Source organism: Equus asinus, chromosome 26 (assembly GCF_041296235.1).
Source record: "Equus asinus isolate D_3611 breed Donkey chromosome 26, EquAss-T2T_v2, whole genome shotgun sequence".
Taxonomy (NCBI): Eukaryota; Metazoa; Chordata; class Mammalia; order Perissodactyla; family Equidae; genus Equus; species Equus asinus.
In genome coordinates, this window is record NC_091815.1 from 35219782 (window position 1) to 35236598 (window position 16817).

The 16817-nt window shown below is 44.1% G+C and overlaps 1 long non-coding RNA gene across 3 annotated transcripts; it reads left to right on the top strand.

The window, feature by feature from the left end:
* Positions 1 to 7054: 7054 nt before the first annotated feature.
* Positions 7055 to 15113, top strand: LOC106822317 (uncharacterized). 3 transcript variants are annotated; one of them, XR_011498482.1, is made up of 5 exons: positions 7055 to 7120; positions 7292 to 7570; positions 7760 to 7989; positions 8271 to 8318; positions 13655 to 15113. It is a non-coding gene; the product is annotated as an uncharacterized lncRNA (long non-coding RNA). The 3 variants fall into 3 exon arrangements; XR_011498483.1 differs by having other exon boundaries at positions 7065 to 7120; positions 7760 to 8005; positions 13655 to 15105; XR_011498484.1 differs by lacking the exon at positions 7292 to 7570 and having other exon boundaries at positions 7065 to 7120; positions 13655 to 15105.
* The last annotated feature ends 1704 nt before the right edge of the window (positions 15114 to 16817 follow it).

Consider the following 16817-nt stretch of genomic DNA (forward strand, 5'->3'; position numbering starts at 1 on the left):
GTGAGATTTGGTGGGTGCCGACAGCAACGGAGCGACAAATATAAGTGATCCCACCCCTGGCCACTGGAAAAGCCCATAACACCGTTGCAGACCCCAAGGAGAGAGCACATCTAGGTGGGCTGCAACAGTAGGCACCTGCAGCCTGAAGCCCCCCTGTGACGGCCCCCACGGCAGAGGAGGGAATCCAAAGGGCCACTGTGGCTACGAAGAGGGGCCCAGGCCCAGTTAGCAACTACGGACAGGGTTCCTGGTTGGTGAAGTATAAACAGCTGCTCCCCCCACCGCAGCAGCTGAAACAAGTGAAAGGAGCAACTAAACTCTATCTCCATGCGGAGGCACAAATCAACAACATCAAGCAATATGAAAAAATACATTAAATCTCCAGAACAGAAAGAAAGCAACAAATACACAGAAAACAATCCCAAAGAAAATGAGATATATAACCTAAATGACGATGACTTCAAAACAGCCATCATTAAGATTCTCAATGAGTTAAGAGAGAATTCTGACTGACAACTCAACGAGTTCAGGAGCTATGTCACAAAAGAGTTTGATACGATAAAGAAGAACCAAACAGAAATATTGGAAATGAAGAACACAATAGAGGAGATTAAGAAAAATCTAGATGCTCTGAACAGTAGGGCCGATAATATGGAGGAAAGAATTAGCAATTTGGAAGATGGCAATATAGAATTGTTGCAGGCAGAGGAGGAGAGAGAAGCAAGACTTAAAAGATATGAAGAAACTCTCCGAGAATTATCAGACACAATTAGGAGATGCAACGTAAGGATTATAGGTATACCAGAGGGAGAAGAGAAGGAGAAAGGGGCAGAAAACCTATTCAAAGAAATAATGGCTGAGAACTTCCCAAATCTGGTGAGGGAGATGGATCTTCAGGTGACAGAAGCCAATAGATCTCCAAACTTTATCAATGCAAGAAGACCAACTCCACGGCATATAGTAGTGAAGCTAGCAAAAGTCAACGACAAGGAGAAAATATTAAGGACAGCCAGGCAAAAGAAACTAACCTACAAAGGAACCCCCATCAGGCTATCAGCAGATTTCTCAGCAGAAACTTTACAGGCTAGAAGAGAGTGGAATGATATATTCAAAAATCTGAAGGACAAAAATCTACAGCCGAGAATTCTCTACCCAGCGAAAATATCCTTCAAATACGATGGAGAAATAAAAACTTTCCCAGATAAACAAAAATTAAGGGAGTTCATTGCCACAAAACCTCCTCTTCAGGAAATCCTCAGGAAAACCCTCATTCCTGAAAAATCCAAAAAAGGAAAGGGGCTACAAAACCAAGAGCAGAGGAGATAAGTAGAAGGACAACAACAGAGAGTAGCAGCTCTACATCAGAACAGATTAAACCATGGGACGAGAAACAAAGGAAACTGAAGAAAACCGGAAAACAAGACACAAAATGGGAGTGGTAGGCCCCCACGTCTCAATAATCACTCTAAATGTAAATGGACTGAACTCCCCAATCAAAAGACACAGAGTGGCAGGATGGATCAAAGAACAAGATCCAACAATATGCTGCCTCCAGGAAACACACCTCAGCCCCAAAGACAAACACAGACTCAGAGTGAAGGGATGGAGAACAATACTCCAAGCTAATAATGAACAAAAGAAAGCAGGTGTCGCTATACTAATATCAGACAAGGTAGATTTCAAAGCAAAACAGATAAAGAAAGATAAAGAGGGACAGCATATAATGATAAAAGGGACTCTCCACCAAGAAGACATAACACTTATAAATATATACGCACCCAACACAGGAGCACCAAAATTTGTAAAGCAACTCTTAATAGAACTAAAAGAAGACATCAACAACAATACAATAATAGTAGGGGACCTCAACACACCATTAACACCAATGGACAGAACATCCAGACAGAAAATCAACAAGGAAATAATAGAATTAAATGAAAAATTAGACCAGATGGACTTAATAGATATATATAGAACACTTCATCCAAAAACAGCAGGTTACACATTCTTCTCAAGTGCACATGGAACATTCTCAAGGATTGACCATATTTTGGGAACCAAAGCAAACATCAATAAATACAAGAGAGTTGAAATAATATCAAGCATCTTTTCTGATCATAACGCTATTAAACTAGAAATCAACTACAAGAAAAAAGCAGAGAAAGGTGCAAAAATGTGGAGACTAAACAACACGCTTCTCAACAAACAATGGATCATTGAAGAAATTAAAGAAGAAATCAAATATTATCTGGAGACAAATGAAAATGAGAACACGACATACCAAATCATTTGGGATGCAGCAAAAGCAGTCCTAAGAGGGAAATTCATCGCAATACAGGCTCACCTCACTAAACAAGAAAAAGCTCACGTAAGCAACCTCAAACGACACCTAACAGAACTAGAAAAAGAAGAACAAACAAAGCCCAGAGTCAGTAGAAGGAGGGAAATAATAAAAATAAGAGCAGAAATAAACGATATTGAAACAAAAAAGACAATAGAAAGGATCAATGAAACAAAGAGTTGGTTCTTCGAAAGAATTAACAAAATTGACAAACCCCTAGCCAGACTCACCAAGAAAAGAAGAGAGAAAGCGCAAATTAATAAAATCAGGAATGAGAGAGGAGAAATCACAACAGATACCAATGAAATACAAGAGATCATAAGAGAATACTATGAAAAACTATATGCCAACAAATTGAACAACTTGGAAGAAATGGACAAATTCCTAGACTCCTACAATCTCCCCAAACTGAATCAGGAAGAAATGGAGAATCTGAATAGACCAATCACAAGTAAGGAAATAGAAATGGTAATCAAAAACCTCCCCAAAAACAAGAGTCCAGGACCAGACGGCTTCTCTGGAGAATTCTACCAAACATTCAAAGAAGACTTAATACCTATTCTCCTCAAACTGTTCCAGAAAATTGAGAAAGATGGAGAACTCCCTAACACATTCTATGAAGCCAACATCACTCTGATCCCCAAACCTGACAAGGACAACACAAAGAAGGAGAACTACAGGCCGATATCACTGATGAACATAGATGCAAAAATCCTCAACAAAATTTTGGCAAACCGATTACAGCAATACATCAAAAAGATTATACACCAGGATCAAGTGGGATTTATACCAGGGACACAGGGATGGTTCAACATCCGCAAGTCAATCAACGTGATACACTACATCAACAAAATGAAAAACAAAAACCACATGATCATCTCAATAGACGCAGAGAAAGCATTCGACAAGATCCAACACCCATTTATGATAAAAACCCTCAGTAAAATGGGTATAGAAGGAAAGTACCTCAACATAATAAAGGCCATATATGATAGACCCACAGCCAACATCATACTCAATGGACAAAAGCTGAAAGCCATCCCTCTGAGGACAGGAACAAGACAAGGGTGCCCACTTTCACCACTCCTATTCAACATAGTACTGGAGGTGCTGGCCAGAGCAATTCGGCAGGAAAAAAAAATAAAAGGAATCCAAATAGGTAACGAAGAAGTAAAACTCGCGTTGTTTGCAGACGACATGATCTTATACATAGAAAACCCCAAAGAATCCACAGAAAAACTATTAGAAATAATCAACAACTACAGCAAAGTAGCAGGGTATAAAATTAACGTGCATAAATCAGTAGCATTTCTATACACTAACAATAAACTAACAGAAAAAGAACTCAAGAACTCTATCCCATTCACAATCGCAACGAAAAGAATAAAATACCTTGGGATAAACTTAACCAAGGAAGTGAAGGATCTATACAATGAAAACTACAAGACTTTCTTGAAAGAAATAGGCGATGACATAAAGAGATGGAAAAACATTCCTTGCACATGGATTGGAAGAATAAACATAGTTAAAATGTCCATACTACCTAAAGCAATATACAGATTCAATGCTATCCCAATCAGAATCCCAAGAACATTCTTCACAGAAATTGAACAAACAATCCTAAAATTCATATGGGGGAACAAAAGACCACGAATTGCTAAAGCAATCCTGAGCAAGAAAAACAAAGCCGGCGGAATCACAATCCCCGATTTCAAAACATACTACAAAGCTACAGTGATCAAAACAGCATGGTACTGGTACAAAAACAGGTCCACAGATCAATGGAACAGAATTGAAAGCCCAGAGATAAAACCACACATCTATGGACAGCTAATCTTCGACAAAGGAGCTGAGGGCATACAATCAAGAAAAGAAAGTCTCTTCAACAAATGGTGCTGGGAAAACTGGACAGCCACATGCAAAAGATTGAAAATTGACCATTCTTTTTCACCACACACCAAAATAAACTCAAAATGGATCAAAGACCTAAAGATTAGGCCTGAGACAATAAGTCTTTTGGAAGAGAATATAGGCAGTACACTCTTTGACATCAGTTTCAAAAGAATCTTTTCGGACACTGTAACTCCTCAGTTGAGGGAAACAATAGAAAGAATAAACAAATGGGACTTCATCAGACTAAAGAGCTTCTTCAAGGCAAGGGAAAACAGAATTGAAACAAAAAAACAGCTCACTAATTGGGAAAAAGTATTTACAAGCCACTTATCCGACAAAGGGTTAATCTCCATAATATACAAAGAACTCACACTGCTTAACAACAAAAAAACAAACAACCCGGTCAAAAAATGGGCAGAGGACATGAACAGACATTTCTCAAAAGAAGATATGAATATGGCCAATAGACACATGAAAAGATGTTCATCATCGCTAATCATCAGGGAAATGCAAATCAAAACTACACTAAGATATCACCTTACCCCCGTTAGATTGGCAAAAACATCCAAAACCAAGAACGACAAATGTTGGAGAGGTTGTGGAGAAAGAGGAACCCTCATACACTGTTGGTGGGAATGCAAACTGGTACAGCCACTATGGAAAACAGTATGGAGATTTCTCAAAAAGTTAAAAATAGAAATACCCTATGACCCAGCCATCCCATTACTGGGTATCTATCCTAAGAACCTGATATCAGATATCTCAAGAGTCCGTTGCACCCCTATGTTCATCGCAGCATTATTTACAATAGCCAAGACGTGGAACCAGCCTACATGCCCAGAAACTGATGATTGGATAAAGAAGATGTGGTATATATACACAATGGAATACTACTCAGCCATAAAAAAAGACGAAATTGGCCCATTCACAACAATGTGGATGGACCTCGAGGGCATTATGTTAAGCGAAATAAGTCAGTCAGAGAAAGACGAACTCTATATGACTCCACTCATAGGTGGAAATTAGTATATTGAGAAGGAGATCTGATCGGTGGTTACCAGGGAAAAGGGGGGGTGGGGGGAGGGTACGGAGGGGGAAGTGGTGTACCCACAACATGACTAACAAAAATGTACAACTGAAATTTCACGAGCTTGTAATCCATCATAACATTAATAAAAAAAAAATAGTATGCTGAATGACAGAATCTAGACACAAATGAATACATTTAGAGAAATTCTCCAATAGACAAAATTAATTGACCAGGATAGAGATTATATCAATGGTTACCTGAAGAGGAGATGGGAATCATGAGCTGAAAATAGACGTGGTAAAACCTTTTGGGGTAGTGCAAACATTCTATCTCCTGATTGTGGAGTCATAACTGGGCTGTACACGTTTGTCAAAATCCATGGACATGTTATTTTCAAGTGAGAACATTCTATTTTACATAAATTATAAAGTTCATTAAAGTAAAACAATGAGAACTCACTGAATCTTCCAGTCCATGAACACGGTATAACTTTCTTGACTGTGAAGCCAGTTGTATTGAGGTTTCCGTTATGTGCCATATTCTTACTTTTCTAATAACCTAGAAGAAGAATTGTTTGACTTATTGGAGACTCCATTCCTTATATTTCAAATAAGGGTGGAAAATCTCTCTCTGTTAGGAAGGTTGAAGGAACAGTTATCAAATACTCTTGTATTTGAAAGATTTTACAAATCGAAAGGTGGCAAATGCATTTGTGTCACAAGTGTCAAGGATTTCCCAGATGCATACAACACAGAATGAGATGCAAATCCACATGAGCTGAACCTAAAATGTTAACTGTAGCTGTATATTCCACTCGTGTGTTCTCCAGATATCATGCTTTGTGAATGACATGGAAGTGTGACGAGAAGACGATTTACATGACAGGAAATGCCAATCTGTATCATGAGGATTTTTAAAAAATTCACTCCGGTCCACACAACACTAAATGACACCTTTCAGGGGAAAGAAATTTCTGCTGCACTGGCTCTTGCAACATGTGTTTGTGTTCTCCCTTTTGTTTTAAATTGAGATGCTGTACGTTTTTTATTTGGGGCATGCCATTGTAATTTCATGAATGGGCACACAAAAAGGAAAAAAAATTATAGTCCATACTCGTATTTTAGAAAATATCCAACCTGCTCCCAAGACACACAGCAAACTTACCAGTGACTGTAGCTCTAAGGCCTGACAGTACTGGGTGTTTGGGGAGGAGGTGACTCCGCTGGCTGGTGAGAAACTCATGGACATGGACCAGATCAGTCATCTCCCTTCTTGTCTGCAAACTCCCCAACACAGAGATGCTCACAAAGTGTTTGGAGAATGAATTAAGAAATGAATGAATGAATGGTTGACTGCTGCTTTCACATCACCTAAGAACAATTCTTTTCTTCTGCCTCAATGTTCACACAGACCTTAAAGAATCCTACACTTGCCAGGATCAGCTTCCTGCTGTAGACACCACTGCTCAGAAAAGCACCTCAGATGGGAGGCCCTTAGAGACTCGCTGTGTCCCACTCCTCAGATGTCCTCATAAGTCCTGGTCCAGGCTCTGGTGCAGGAGGGAAGCCCTGAAATGGGGACAGGACACTTGGCCTGCTCATTGTCTGCTCACCTCTGGGCATGTCTTGGGGTCTCTGGGCTGTGTGGTGTCCTCAAGCTCTGTGCAGAGAGGGAACGAGCTCCAGGCTGCAGTTCCTCTTCTGTGAAACGCTGACCTCAAGTGCTCCTCCCTGGCTTCCTGTGGGTCTCCCAGTGGCCTCTCCTTCCACTCATCTTCTCCTTCTCTTTTCAGTCACAGGATGAGCATCCAGAACCCTTCATCTGAGAGATGCTGCTGCTGTCCCTGCTGTGATCAGGTGAGTGGGCTGAGAGGAGAGCTGGTTGGCAGGGTGGAGGCTGTGTCTGACCACTATTTCCCTTCAGGTACCCTGGCTCAGTATGACAGATACTAATCAGAAGTTCAGGAATCCTTGACAGTGCAGGAGGGCCTGTGTGTCTCTTTGTCCTGCCCCTTCTCCCATCCCCAGGACAAATGGACTGATGCTGACCCAGCTCATGGCTACTGGTTCTGGGAAGGGGATGCAGCATTCAAGGATGCTCCAGTGGCCACAAACAACCCAGAGAGTAAAGTGCAGGAGGAGACTCAGGGCTGATTCCAACTCCTTGGGGATCCCCAGACCTACAACTGCTCTCTGGACATTGGAGATGCCAGGAAAAGGGCCAGGAGAAAGAACCTTTTCCAGGTGGAGAGAGGAAGGGGAAAATGGACTTGCAAATCTAACCATCTCCGTGTGTGTGTGTGATAGGTAAGGAGTAGCACAGGGGAATGACATGGGGCAAATTCAGGGCTGGGATGGGACCCTACTCCTGCAAGGTTTTGGCGTACAGTGCCTTAGGACTCAGAGGGAGGAACTGGATCAAAGCCTGAGGCTTCTCTCAGGGCTGCACCTCAGACCCTCCATCCTGATCCCGGTGTCTATTCATCTCCTCACCAGCCCTGACCCACATGCAGCACATCCTCATCCTGGGGACCCTGGAGTCTGGCAGCCCCAAGAACCTGACCTGTTCTGTACCCTGGGCCTGTGAGCATGGCACACACACACACACCCCCATCTTCTCCTGGACATCAGATGCCGTCACCTCCCTGGACCCCAGGACCAAACTCTCCTCGGTGCTCACCTTCACCCCACAGCCTCAGGACCACAGCACCAACCTCACCTGTCAGGTGAAGTTCCCTGCAGGTAGTGTGACCCTGGAAAGAACCATCCAGCTCAATGTCAGCTGTGAGTGCTGGGGCAGGATGCCCATGTCCCTGAGGGTTTTGTAGGCAGAAGGCCAGGCTGGTGATACTTGATGCTTTTGCCCTGGGTGCCTGATGAGTAGGATACCTAGATGGGCATAAGCTTTCTCCCTCCACCAATTCTGTGGGTCCTGGGGGTGGGGGGAGGCCTACATTTTTCTCACCCCACCCTCCCCACTGAAGAAGGAAATCTCTTATTGTTCCAGGCATTACAGAGAACCCAGAAATCATTGTCTGCTGAAGGGATGGCACAGGTAAGGAGGAACCCCCTCCCATGGGACATTGACTGAGGTGGGGTCTCTGCCAAGTCGGGTCAGAGATGGACTTTCAGAGGCCAGATGGTGAGGCTCAGTTGGATGGGCTGCAATTAGACATGAGAAGGCCCTGTCTGGTCTCCTCTCCCAATATCATCCAATTCCGGTCTTGCCTGGATGACCCACAACCTCCTCCTGCCCATACTGAATATGCCGTTTATGTTCCTCCAGTCACTGACAGCCTTGGGGGAACTTTCTCGCAGACTTTATTTTTTAGAGATGTTTTAGATTCTCAGCAAAATTGACTGGAAGCCAGAGATATTTCTCCTATACCCACTGTATTTTCCCACATATGTACAGCCTGCTTGCTATCAACATCCCCACCAGGGGGTACATTTACAACACATGAATCTTCATTGTCATCTCATTATCACCCAAAGTTCATAGTTTTCATTAGGGGTCAGTCTTGGTGTACATGCCAAGGGTTTGGAAAAATGTACAATGATATTTATCCATCATTATAGTATAATACAGAATAGTTAAGTTATCCCAAAATCCTCTTTGGGTCCTTTTCTGATTGTCAATCTCCTGCCCTCACCCTGACCCTCTCTCGGGAGCTCAGCTCCCCCCACTACTCTATTCCCATGGGTAATGGATCTGGTCCCCTCGCTGGACAGTGAGTCTCTTTGGGACTTTCTCAGCAGTGCCCCTCAAACTGTTGGCAGGTGATGCCCAGAGACACATCCCTCACCCTGGGCATTGGGTTCCCAGGAGGCATGGCCAGGTGGGGCCAGGAGAGCTGTCTGGGTCAGATCTGAAGGTCTGAGAAATCCCAGCTTCCACTGCCTTCTGAAGACATGAAAGATCACATTTGACAGGGCCCATGGAGGACAGGAGAGGAGATTCAGATACCCTCCCAGGAAGGAGGGAAAGACAAAGCCTTTCAGGATCCCATAGGGCTCTCTGTGTTGTATTTCTCTCTCTCTCTGGAATGCCCACAGGGTCCAGAGACAAATGTTCCTGTTGCAGCCAGGTCGGGGGGCTGTTGCAGAGAGACCCTGGGTGGAGAAAACCTAGGTCCCAGAAGAGATGCAGTTTGCCAGACAGGAGTATGGGGCCTGGACAGGAGGCGCCACGTGGATCATGTCACTCTGGAGAAGGCTGAGGTCTTATAATGGGTGGGGGAATATAGGGGCTGAACCCTGAATGGGAGGAAATGTGTGCCCCTCTCTACGTGATAAAGAGGAGAGGACACATCTCAGTTCATCCAAACTGGAGTTCACCCCAAGTGTCTTTTGTCTGCAGGTGAACTGGGGACCATGGCGGGTGTGATTCAGGGTGCCGTCAGGGGAGCTGGTGTTACCACACTGTTTGCTCTCTGCCTCTGCTTCATCTTCTTCATGTGAGCTGGGTTGGATGTGGGCCAAGAGATAGAGAAGAGGGACATGGAGGGGTTGTGAGGTCCCAGAGCGAGAGCAGGAAGTACTGTGGTTGTGAGAATCCAGGTAGAGACCCCTGAGCCAGGCATGAGTGTGTCCCAACTCTAGTTCCAAACACCCTGGAACAGGGAGTACTTTTTTACAAAGTCTTGTTATGAAGGCTCCTGGGATCACCATGCAACAGTGTTTCAGTCAACAATGAACCCCACACACAATCGTGGTCCCATAACATTAGTACCACATAGCCTAGGGGTGTAGTAGGCTATACCATCTAGACGTAAGTACACTCTATGATGTTCATACAATGATGAAATCACTTAAAGAGGCATTTCTCAGAACATATCCCGTTCATTAAGCGATGCATGACTGTATTTAGAAATGTGAGGTCAATAGACCAAGACACAGTTGTTACTTACAGTTTCCAAGAGAAGGGAGAAATGCCACACTCTACAGGGCTGCACAAGGAACCACTTTATTGTGGTTTCTGTGGAAAGGCAAGGTGAGGCAGGGTAAGCAGGTTTAGGACTGACTAGTTTGAATGATTCCAGCAGGTTCTGGGGTGTAGGTGCTGTCTCCAGTTGCCTGGTTCCTGGCCCTGGGGTAACTAGGGTGGGAGGATAGTCTGGAGCATAAGGAAGTGGTTGGGATTTGAGCTTTGGACTGGGTGATTTGGAATATGAAAGGCATGCTTGCAGTCTAGTCTTTTACCATTATCTAGAAATTCACTATAAATTGAAGCTTCCCATGACTCCCTGTCCTGGTTCAATTAATTTGCTAGAGTGGTTCACAGAATTTGGGAAAATGGTTTACTTAGTGTATACGAGCTTATTATAAAAGGATATGATAAAGGACACAGATGAACAGCCAGATGAAAAGATGCATAGAGCAAGGTATATGGGAAGGGGTGAGGAGGTTCCGTGCTTTCTCCAGGAGCACCACTCTCTCAGCACCCCCATGTGTTCACCAAGCTGGAAGCTCCCTGAGCCTCATACTGTTGGAGTGTTTATGGAGACTTCATCATGTAGACATGATAAAGTATTAGCTCCTTTCCAGCCTCTCTTCCATTGCAGAATGACAGACAATGGGGCTGAAAGTTCTAAGCTTCTAATCATGGTTTGGACTTTCTGGTGACCAGCCCCCACCTAGGAGCCACTTACCATCACCTCGTTAGAACAACAGAGACACTCCTCTCACCCAGGAAATTACAAGGGATTTATGAGCTCTGTATCAGGAACCAGGGTCAATGACCAAACATTAAAACAGGACCTGAAGTCAGATATATTCTCTTATCACAGATGTGAACTGACACTCATTTTAATGAGATCACTCTGGCTGCTGTGTTGAGAAATCTTGTAGCAAGATAAGGTAGAAGAGAGGAGACTAGATAAGGAAGACACTCAAATAATCCAGACAAGAGATGATGCAGACTTTATTAGTTTGCTGGGGCTTCCATAACAAGATGCCATAGGCTGGGTTGCTGAAACTACGGATATTTATTTTCTCACAGTTCTGAGGGCTGGAAGTCCAAGATCAAGGTGCCATACAGATGACCACCATCTCACCATGTCCTCACATCGCCTTTTTTCTGTGCACACACATCCCTAGTGTCTCTTCTTCTACAGGTATAAGTCATTTCGGGCCTTACCCTAATGACTTCATTTAAACTTAACTATCTCTTTAAAGGCCCTCTCTCCAAATACAGCCATGCCGGGTGGTAGAGCTTCAACATATGAATTTGAGGGGACAGAATTCAGTCTATAAGGCGGACTTAGTACGGGGTAACAATGATGAATCTGGTGTGAAGAAGTTAGGTTCTGGATAAATTTTGGTGGTGGGGCCAACAGGATTTGTTACTGGAGTGAGAGAGTACATGCGGCATATGATCAAAGATAGCTCAGTGTCTCTAACTCAACGAGGTCATAGATGTCACAGATGACTCCATAGATGTCCTTACATGTCAAAGATGTCCATGTATGTCAGAGATGACTCAATATATGCCATATGTATTCATAGATGTAATAGATGGTAATATAAGTCAAAGATAATGCCATAGATGTCCATAGATAGCCATAGACAGTCATAGATGCCACAGATGTCCATAGATGTCTATAGACACCAAAGATGACTCCGATGTGGTTGCCTTGAGCAACTTAAAAAATTGAATTGCCAATTTCTTAAATTGCCAACTCTGGGCGACGATTATATTTTCAAGAGAGCATCAAACTTTATTTTGGTTACTACAAATTTGAGGTAACTCTGAGATGCCCAAGTGAAGATGACAAGTAGATGGCAAAAGTTTGGAGCTCAGGAGAAGCATCCAGGTGAGAGACACAGAGGTTTGGGAGTCCTCCACATCAAGGTCTGATAGTGGGTGAAATGACAAAGAAGAGAAGGTATCCATGGGCAAAGCCCTGGAACCCTCCAGCATTTACAGTTGGGGAGACAAGATGGAAACAGCAAGAAGACCATTGAGGAAGACTAAATGACCAGGAGAGTGTAGGGTTGGGTCCTGGTGGCCAAGGGGTGATTGATCATCAAATAGGAGAGAGTACTCATCTTCAAATGCTAGTAAGCCCAATAGAATAGGGTCTGAGAAATGACCATTTCAGTTTAGCTAAGTGGTACACAGCTATTCTTGACAAAAGCAGATCTGGTAGCCTGTTGGAGGCAGATATCTTAATTGGGGTGAGCTCAAGAGAGAATGGGAGGAGAGGAAGTGTAAAGACTCTTTTGAGAAATGCTGCAGTAAATCTAGATCTGAGAAATGAGTCTGCAGCAGAAAATTATTGTACTCCTAAATCCCTTAGAGCTTCCTGGGTTAGAGTACCGTCTTTTATCTTAATGTTTTGACTCTTGGTGGGCTCCTGGATGGGGATTTTCACCTCTGACTACACTCTCTAGAGATAGGAGAGGGGCTGGAAATGTAGTTAAACGTTGACCATGCCTATATGGGGAAGCCTCCTTGAAAATCTCGACAACATTGAGTTTGTGGAGCTTCCAAGTGGGTGAACATGCGGAGGCGACGGGAGGGTGATGCACTCAAAGAGAACATGGAAGCTCCAAGCCCCTTCCCATCTACCTTGCCCTATGCATCTCTTCATCTGGATGTTCATTTGTGACCTTTGTTGTATCTTTTTATAGTAAGCTGTTACACAGTAGGTAAACTGTTTTCCTGAATTATCTGAGCCACTTTAATAAGTTAACTGAACCCAAGGAAGGGGCCATGACGTCATCCAATTTATAGTCGGTTGTTCAGAAGCACAGATGACAACCTGGACTTAAGACTGGCATCTGTGGCTTGGGGGTGTAGGGTGGATCATGTAGGACTTATACCTTAACCTGTGGGATCTGATGATATCTGCAAGCAGATAGTGTCAGAATTGAGTTCAACTGTAGGACATCCAGCTGGTGTCACAGAGGACTGCTTGTTTTGGGGGAAAAAAACCCCACACATCTGTTGTCAGAAGCACTGTGAATGTGATAGTAATGTGAGAGTAAAGGAAAGACACACAGGAGAAGGAGTTTTTCAGAAAAGGCTTCCCATCCATCCAGTGCCCAGCACATAGGAGACCTCAGAGAGACCACAATTAGTAGCTGTGTGACCTCGTGAAGTACCTAAACTCTCTGAGACTTAGTTTCTTCCTCTGTAAAATAATAGTGTTTTCCACATGGGTCTGGGTGAGTGTTAAGTAGACCTTGAAAGGAACAAATAAGTATTATATTTTCTGGATTTGTTGTTGCTATATATTTATGGGACTTTAAGGTACTTGTGATAAAAGAATGGAAGAATGAATAAGTGTTTTGTCAGAATCAAATTCAATTCATGGACTCCTTCTTCCTTTCCTTGCCCCTCCCCTTGCTGCTCTGCTCTGACCCCCTTCTTTGCTCTCCACACAGGGTCAGCAGCAAGAGTCCGAACTAGACAGCCCCTCTGATCCCACAAGCTCTGCCAGGACCACCTCCGTCTTGGAACTGCATTATCCCTCCCTCAGCTTTAACAGGATGAACCCTCAGGACGCCACCTGCAGGACACAGTGAGGAACCAACTGGAGCATCAGTCTCAGCTGGATCACCAATATCCCCTACAGGAAGGGGGACCCAAAGCCCGACCCTTGGAGACATACCAAGAGAAAATGGGTTTATGAACTATTGTATGTGAGTCTCCTGCTACACCCGAACTCCATTAGGTTTTGCAATCAGAGAGACCTGGGATCAAATCCACGCTCTCTTATTTTTTAAGACTATGACATCAGGAGAGCCATCTTATCCTTCCACATCTCAGTTTCCTGCTATGTGAAATGGGTGCAAGAAATCTTAATTCACAGGGCTGCTGTGAGTATTACATAAAAGTACATGTGAAAAACATTCAGCAAAAGTCCTCAAACATTGTGAGAGTTGGGTGTCTACTGGTTCCTTCTCCCTTGAACAGAAAGGCTTAGTGACATTTCACTGAGAGGCTGGGTGTGCTCTATCCCAGACACCACATCAGCCACATGTCAGTTCACTCTCTATGCAAAGCCCTCCTGTAGATCCCTTCCCTGACTGGGCCTCCAGCATCATCTCTCTTCCCTCCTGAATCTTCCCTTTCCATCCTGTCTGCCTCCTCCTACTCCTGCTAAAGGCAAAATCAGATATTAACATTTAGAAAACTTCTTAAAACTCAGAGCTGACCATTCTCAAAATCCTTCTCTATCTCCTCAGCTCAAAAGAATACTTTACAAGCTTTTCAACTCGACATCCTGAGTCAGGGGTCAGGAAACTTTTTTTTCTAAAGGATTAGATAGCAAATATTTTAGGCGTTGCAAGCTGTACACTCAGTCTCCGTGGCAGCTATTTAACTCTGTGTTTGGCCCACAACAGCAGCCCATAGATAATCTGCAAATGAATTAACCTGGCTGTATTCCAATGAAAATTCTATTTGCAAAAGCAGGCAGCCCACGGGATGTGGTTTTCTGACATCTAGGTTGTTCTTCATCTCATCCTGTATACTTCTCCATCGCCATACCCTAACCCAGCAGTCCCTCCAGTCATTCTCTAAACACCATCATTCTGATGCATTCCTCACTGTCTTTGTGCTTCCACGTCCCTTCTCCAGGAAGGCCCATCACCATGTCATCATCTGGCTAACATATTGCTATCCTTCAGAATGAGCTCAGAAATATATGCCTGGATTGAGAGGGTAAAGGGAAGCAGGAGATCATAATCTTCCTTCTAACATACCTAATGTTATAATTTTAACAAAAATCAGTTTAAATGAAAATAGCCCAGAATTCTCCAGCAGTACCCAACCAATGACAGAGACAAAATATTGTGCCATAAGTTTGTAAAGTTACCCTTAAATAAACAAATGGAAGATTCTTGTGTGGTGTAAAGAATCCTGATGCTTAAACCCTGTCTCCCTGCCCTATATCCAGAAGAGAGATGAGTCAGATCTCTGTATGATAATGTTAGGTTTGGTGATATGGGTCAACCTGTCTGTTGAAAACATTAAAATTGACAGTTAGACTTACAATATAGACAAGCTGGTATCAGCCCATTGTTCCCTCCTTCTCCCCTGTATTCACAACTATAAGCCCTGTAAACGGTGCAAGAGACAACCCAAAGAGAATTCTAGAGTGTGATAAGGAGAAGCCAAGATGGTTTAAGACCCAAGGACTAGAGGACCATTGCAGACATAGGGCATCTGTGTTCCCCCATTCAACAGAGTAAGGACACTCTGATTCACTTTTCCCTAAATGCTGATGGAGAAGCAGAAGGCATCCAGATAGGCTCATCCCTCTTCTGGATGGAAAGTGAACCTCTCTGACAATATCAGGTGAGTCTAACGCCACTCGCAAGGGGGATTCACTGGGGCCAGAAACAAGAATCCAGGAAGCACTTACCTTCCCCATCAAGCGTGAGACTATCCTCTCTTGCCCAGAGCCACTGAGCAGGTGGACAGAGTGGAAGAAAGGGATCCAGGCACAGTGTCTGATATTCCTGACCCTGGCACTCAGTTTTCTCCTTTGTCAAATGTGAAGACTAGCCTCCTCACTTTCAGAGATATTTGGTTGGTTTTTTTTTTTTTTAGGTTTTCGGGGAGGCAAAAAAGCAAGCTATTTAAAGGAAAAGTGCAGGGGCTGGCTCCGTGGCCGAGTGGTTAAGTTCGCACGCTCCGCTGCCACGGCCCAGGGTTCGGATCCTGGGCGCGGACATGGCCCTGCTCATCAGGCCACATTGAGGCGGTGTCCCACATCCCACAACTAGAAGGACATGCAACTAAGATATACAACTGTGTACGGGGGCGGGGGTTTGGGAGATAAAGCAGAAAAAAAAAAAAAAAGATTGGCAACAGTTGTTAGCCCAGGTGCCAATCCTTAAAAAAAAAAAAAAAAAGGGAGATTGGCAACAGTTGTTAGCCCAGGTGCCAATCTTTAAAATAAATAAATAAATAAATAAATAAATAAATAAATAAATAAATAAATAAATAAAGGAGAAGTGCAAAGGCCAATAAACAGATACCCTTAGCAAGAACGTCACCTTGCCCCTGCTCAGCTGGGTGTGGCAGACTGACGCTGTCCGCAAGCGAGACAATGCCTGAGAGGACACAGGGGAGGTGGGAGAAGGAGTAGAGAGAGGAGACGAACACCGCCAACTCCTGATTGTCTGCTCCTCCCCTGGCTCCACCCATCCCCACCTCTTTGCCCTCCTGGCCCCAAAATAAGACCCTGAGCCTCAGTTCCTGCTCTTCTGTAGAGCTGGGAGGTACCTGGATTCTTACCGTGACCCTATTTCAGGACCAAGGACAGCACCAGCTTCGCCTACCTAACCCAGACGGACCACCCGCCCCCCCCCCCCACCCCCCGCCCCAACCGTTTGAATCTCTCCAGAGACCTGAGTGTCACTTGGTGGATGGAACCCCCCCCCCGCCCCCGGGGGCTACCACTTACCAGCCCCCAGTGCAGAGTGGAAGGAGCCTTGGGAAGGGTCTGGTGACAACATATGTCAATGATGCTGGTCAGAAGTGTCGGGGATCTTCCAGGGTATGCTGCCATCCTCAGACTTGAGTTCTTCATCCCCT